Raw genomic sequence first — 6,682 nt, 5'->3', positions numbered from 1 at the left:
GACTTTTTTTTTCTTTGCCATGGTATTGAAAGAGGTATTGAGTGTCATTTTAATAGTAGTATTGAATTAAAGTTCTGGTATCATCACCACTTTAGTCTGGTAAAAATTATTTAAATTAAATATGTCACTTCCTGGTGGAACTACTTGTAACTTGTGTCCAAACTAACAGGTCACAACAAGATGTTGCTTCATTTTAATAATGGTTTGCAAGTCACAAAGGTCAGAAATCACAGTATCAATGCCCAAACAAAGGCTTTTTTTAGAGGGTTCCTTTATTTTTGAACACGTCGTTTAGTTTTGATTTTAACAATTCACAAAAATACATTGTTACAAAAAAATATAATAATCACACTGATGTGAAACCATCATCCCTAAAAAAAAAAAAGAAGACAACAGCATTGCCTTGTATGGCAGACATGAGAGATACATCGGTATTCTGTAGGAATATATCATCTTCAAGTTTCCCCAAGTTCACAATTCTCCCAGAATGTAAGAAAGGGACTCCAAACCTCATCAAATTTGGCAGATTTCTTTTTCATTGTGTACATTAACTTTTCAAGGACGTGGCAGGCAGACAGCTCTTTAAGCCAGCGACCAACAGAAGGGCTTTTTTTTTTTTTTTTTTTTTTTTTAACATCCTTCCAGCAAAGAGAGATCAAGCTTCCAATACACTTACATCAATCGTCTTTTTTCTCTCTTTGCTGTTAAACCTTCAATCCTCTGGGTACAAATTAAGAATATGAAGTTTAGGGCAATTGGGGACTGGGTTGAAGGTAATTTGAGAAGTGCATTTTATAATTTTGTTGCAGAGCTTTTATATCTCAGGACAGGTGCCTTTCTCTGTATTGCATTTTACAGATTTCAAGATACTTCGATTCATCTTATTCAGTCTAGCTGGAGTAACAAAAATCCTCACAATCAAATTTCACAGGATCAGTTTGAGATGGTTATTTATTGTTAGAGTTGAGCTCTTGAGCATATCTTAGTCCACTCTCCCTCTGAGATATCTTCTTGCAAGCTGCTTGGAAGGTTTCTCCTGACAGCTACAAATGCAGATGCTTGCATAAAGCCCATAAAAGGTCACTGAGTGCAAACAAGTTTTGACACTATGTAAAATGTAAATAAAAACAGAATGCAATGATTTATGAAACCTTTTTGACGTGCATTCAGTTGAATTCAGTACAGAGAATATTTTAAATGTTCAAAATTATGAACTTTGTTTTTTGTTAATATATATTCCCACTCTGAATTTGTTGCCTGCAACACATTTCAAAAGACTTAGAAGAACAACCAAAGACTGGGAAATGCTCAAAAAACACCTATTTGGAATATTCATCATGTAAATTCGTAACAGGTGACAGTATCATTGGGTATTTAAGGGGAACTCTTGAAAGGCTCAGTTGTTCACAAGCAAGGATGGGATGAAGTTCACCACTTGACACTGCGTGGGCAAATAGTCCAGCAGTTTAAGAACTATGTTTCTCAACACACAATTTCAAATAATCTATGGATTTCACCGTCTACAGTCCATAATATTAAAAGATTTGGAGAATCTGGAGAAATCTCTGCACATAGTGGCCAAGGTCAGGAACCAACATTAAATACCTGTGATTGACCCTTCAGGCTGCACTGCATTAAAAAAAATGACATAGTTGTATAAAGTACACTACATGGGCTTGGAAACCCTTTGGAAAACCATTGATAGCAAATGCTGTTATGTAGCTGCATCTACAAATGCAAGTTAAGACTGTAATGCAAAGAGAGAGCCATATATCAAATATATCCAGAAATGCTGCTGACGTCTCTGAGCCTGAGCTCATCTGAGGTCGACTGATGGAAAGTGGAAAAAATTTGCTTCTCTGCATTATTCCAAAGTTTAAAAGCCAGCATCTGTGATGGTACAGGGCTGTGCCCATGGCATCATGGGTATCTGTTACATCTGTGAAGGCCCCATTAATGCTAAAAGTCCCATACACGGTTTGGAGCCTCCATCCTGCCTATTTCAGCAACACAGTGCCAAGCCATATTCTGCCTGTGTTACACCAACATGGCTTTGTAGTAAATGAGTGCTGCTACTAGACTGGCCTTCCTGCAGCCCAGACCTGTTTCCCATTGAAAATGTTTGGTCCTTTATGAAGTGCAAAATACAACAACAGAGACGCCGTGCTGTTGAGCGCATGAAGTTGTGTATCAAGCAAAAATGGGAAAGAATTTTGCTTTCAAAACTTCAGCAATTAGTGTCCTCAGTTCCCGAACACTTACTGGGTGTTGTCAAAAAGGAAAGTGGTAAACACGCCCTTCTCCCAGCTTTTTTTTTTAAATGTGCTGCAGGGGTCAAATTCAGAATGAGTCTGTATTTACAAAAAGCAAAGTTAATGAACATTAGATTTTGGAGATTTTGGGCTGACAGTGTCAAACGGAAATATTTTCTCCCTAGTAGATTGTTTACTAGACCATTTTATGTGGTTTTACTTTTAATTTATCCCTTCAGGCTGTTGTGCTGACACTTTCCATCTACAGACTGTAAATAGTGATAACTTCTACCATGATTGCTGGCTCACAAGTTTCTTGGTGAAATGACTGACCTTGAAACTGGAATGCCTGGCATGCGTTCTGTATGTGCCAGTCTTCAAGATTCAAGATGCTACAAACCATTAAATCTATGGTGTATACAGGCCTTTCTATACAGCATTCTCCTCTTGTGTGCCTACATTTGACTAATCTGGCCCTCCGTCACCTCTTCATCCATGGAGGAGTGATTTTTGTGCATTTCCTGTTCCACTGTGATCCACCCGCTGGTTTGTTTTTATAATCAGCCTCGTACACCATATGGTCTCTTCATTCAGTCTCCTCCACTTTTTCCTGAACTGCATCTCATTTTCCTGTGTCTTGTTTAGAGGTCCATCAGCACTGCACATTTTCTCAGCAAAGTAAACACGGCAACCAGAGTTTCAAGGACTTCCACAAGATTCTGTCCAAATAAACCAGTGTAGCGTATGGAGAACAGTCCTGCAGTGTGCGTAGAGGCTGGTGTTTACCCTTGAACTCACACAAAAAAAAACTAGGGTCCCACCTGCTGAAGATTATGGAAGGTCAAAAAAGACAAGAGTTGTGAGTTGTGTAATCCTTCTGTTGTCTTCAGCTGAGACTGATGCAGTGCTGTTACTTCCCTGTTTCCATTTGGCCTGCTATGAATTATGGATCTGGGTTGACGCAGCCGAGTAATGAATACACTTCTGAGAAGACAAAGCCTCCTCCCGTCAGACATTTGAATACAGTCATCAAGTCTGAGGTACATGATTACATTTGTCGCAAGGGACTCAGGACCGGGAAATACTGACTGAGGTTTTGACAAAACAAGAAGTCATAACCCTGAAAATCTAGTCATTCACACCACAGACTGTTGTCTGACAATCATAGTTTAATAAGTTAAAAAAAGGTACAGATGTACATGTGCTTCTGATTTGTCAAAAAAGACATCAGTGTGACAGGATGTTATACAGTTAATCTGGGTGCTATATCTGTGTTTCAGGTTTTATGTGCCTTTGAATAAGGCGTTTGTAAAGAGTAACAGTCTCATAGAACACAGATAATTGGTGCCCAGTATTGTGGATGGTTTTGCTTCAGTGAAAAAAGAGAAAAAATTGTGTGTGAGGAGAGACAATAAAAAAGATCAAGGCAGCTCATCAAACATCCACAAACCACTGGTGGTTAAAAGTTATGTTTACAGTTTTTATCATCAGAAACCTCGTACTAAAAATCGGCAGCCTTTCCCGCGTGGCTCTGATAGCTCCAAAATAAACTTCATTGGTTGATGTTTTTGCTTTGCTTGTGAACATCTTACTCTGGTGTCAGAAATCTGGGTATGCTAACTGAATAACTCTGACAGCTTGTGGTTTATGGAGGTTTCTGATCACTGCATGTGTGCAGGTGTGTGGATTCTCAACACTCTGAAATAAAGGGACAGTCTGACTTGAATAATGCAGCAGATATGTTGTATTATCACATTTGTTTTACATCATCAGTTTATTACTTAATTAGGATCCCATATTAGCTAATGCCATGACATCAGCTAGTCTTTCTTGGGTCCAACACAGGTAACACAAGTTCACAAAATGTTATACATTATATAAATCCAGCAACAACACATTACTGTAAGTCAAACCAGTAGACAGTAGAATTAACATGTAACGCCTAGTGTTACAACATGCAGGTAATTGTATTGTATTCCTTTATTGTTTCTTATAAGCAGCTCTAGTATTTGTTTTAATGACACTGTTTGGTAAACGGTTCTGTCCTGTAACGGTTTCTTTAAATCACAGTAGACTTGAGGAGATCTGTTCTCGGTCTAGGTGATAAAGGATATCATAAACTGGCCTGTTGTCAGATGGTTATGTCCGCATCTGACGTACACTACTCAGTCAGAACAGAAAAGTACAGTGAAGATCTGAAGACTGCAATGTAATCTTTTACCAAAAGTAAGCCATGAAAGATTTCTGTGCATTTGATAAACATTAGTGCGCATCAGTGGGCGGCTTAGTTTTGAGTGAGTTGGAGTTTTTGTAGATCTTCCTCAGCTACAGATGACCAAATGATTGAGCAGTAGTCGAGGTGTGACAAAACTAAAGCTTGGATCACTTGATTCACAATGTTTGATGTTAAATACGTGCAACATTTCCTATAGTAACAGTAATGCTCCTTCCCATTTTAGTTACAATATTATCAATGTGTTCTGTCCATGCAAATCTCACAAAGATAAATAAATAAATCCAGCTTGCAAGTGAGCTTCAGAGAGCCACAGACCAAAATGTTCATCCTTGACTGTGTTGTGTTTCATGTAAATGTCACATCTCAGATACGATCATCAGGAAATGTTGACAAAAACAAGACTTTGTGTAAGGAGCAAAATAATATGTAATATGGTTTTATCTTTCACTCCACATCTGGATGGGTTTATGTTCGGATAATGGATCTCTGAAGGTCGTTGCAGCCAATTCAATTGGGATCTGATTTGATGTGTAATCATTGAGGATAATCTCTGTGTTGACTTTAATGATGCAGCTGAAGGAGACAACACACTTGCTCAGTAATAATTCTCATATTGTTTGAGAAAAATGCCCCTGGTGAGACATCTGGTTGGATCAAAATATCACCCACTGGATCAAAATATCACAGTTTGCAGAATCTCTGGACTGGTACGTCACAATACCCAATACCCAAAAAACACAGCACTGAGGACGAGTTGTCCGACAAAGTGTGACCCTGTTCAGCAGAGGAAAGCCGAGACTAGAATATAAAGTATTTCCAGGCAGTTTGCTTGAAAATATAGATGAACCCTATGAGTCCGTCCTATGTGCTTGATCTTTAGCTTGTCTTTCCTTGTGTCTCAGAAATGTCATTTTCCTGCAAACATCTTACTAGCCACCCTCACAAGCATCTCTGCAGGACATTTAAAGAAACAAAGCAGATGCATGATGGGCCAGACTTCCTGCTAAACATGTATTTTGACTTTGGGTGCAGCGTCCAAACTGGCACAGGCCTTGTGGGAAGAAAATCTGTCTGAGGCTTCGGCTCGCTGACATTCCTTCTGAGTGGCCGTGTTCTTGTAAATATCTGAGATGTTTCAGACAGAAATCTAGCTCATGATGGAATAAAATGTGAACTATTTAGGTCACAACACAGTGATCACTCCACAGGGTCAGTAAGGAGACACAATGGTGACGTGTGATAAACTTTATTTACAAAGCAGGAGATCCTTGTTCTTGCCAATTTTTTGCACGTGCTTAGATCATGGCTAGTTTTATTTTATTTTATTTTGTTAAAGGAAAGCAAAAACCAATCTTACATGAACAAATAATGCTGTACACATTAAAAAGTATTAATTATTAAAGGACTTCAAGTCATTTTTGTTTTTAATATTGTGACAAATATTATATCATGGATTTTTTTGTGGTATTCTTGTACTGTGGGTTTTTGGTATTGTTACATCCCTAGTTGTACCTAATGGCTTTATTTATAGTTAATAATTCATTTACCAATGCTTTCAACATAAGTTATAAGCCATTCACAAGAACAACATCTGGGTTGCCAGACTTTGGAAACTTCCTTTGAACTTTCAGACCCTTTGACCACTTATTTCTAGAAAAGAGCTGCAGGTGGTCCGGACCAAAACCCAGCTAATAACCTCCGAGTAGTAATTAGTTTAATGACAACCCTTAACTGCTGACTTATTAACTTAAATTGCAGACTTAATGGCCTATTAGTAACGGAGAAACCCATTAGCATTTGGTTATATTTGCTGACATCTCTATGGCTGATATCTCCACAACTCTGCAACTCACACCAAAACAATCTAGATCAGAGGTTTTCGAAGTGGGAGGCAAGCCTCCCCAGGAGGGCTCAGTCAACAAAAATGAAAACTATTACATTAGTTATCAAAAGGAGATGACAGAATAGCCTAAATGCATGTGATCTGGCTAAACAGATAGTTCGGAGCTACATTATCGGAGACTCAGAGAAATAGGGAAAAACTCTTTCTCCAATTCTCTAAATTCTCAGAGTCAGAAACCAATGAATGGTGATGCAGAGACCCTTTGTCTGAAGTTATGTCAAACAGCAATACTGTCTTTAATATAAAGTTTTTTCAAGCTTTGTCTAAGGGGAGGCCAACAGTCTTAGACTT

The sequence above is a fragment of the Lutjanus erythropterus genome, chromosome 1 (genome assembly GCF_056507025.1).
Source record: "Lutjanus erythropterus isolate fLutEry1 chromosome 1, fLutEry1.hap2, whole genome shotgun sequence".
In the NCBI taxonomy this organism is placed as follows: Eukaryota; Metazoa; Chordata; class Actinopteri; order Lutjaniformes; family Lutjanidae; genus Lutjanus; species Lutjanus erythropterus.
Note: the sequence above shows the minus strand (reverse complement) of the source record.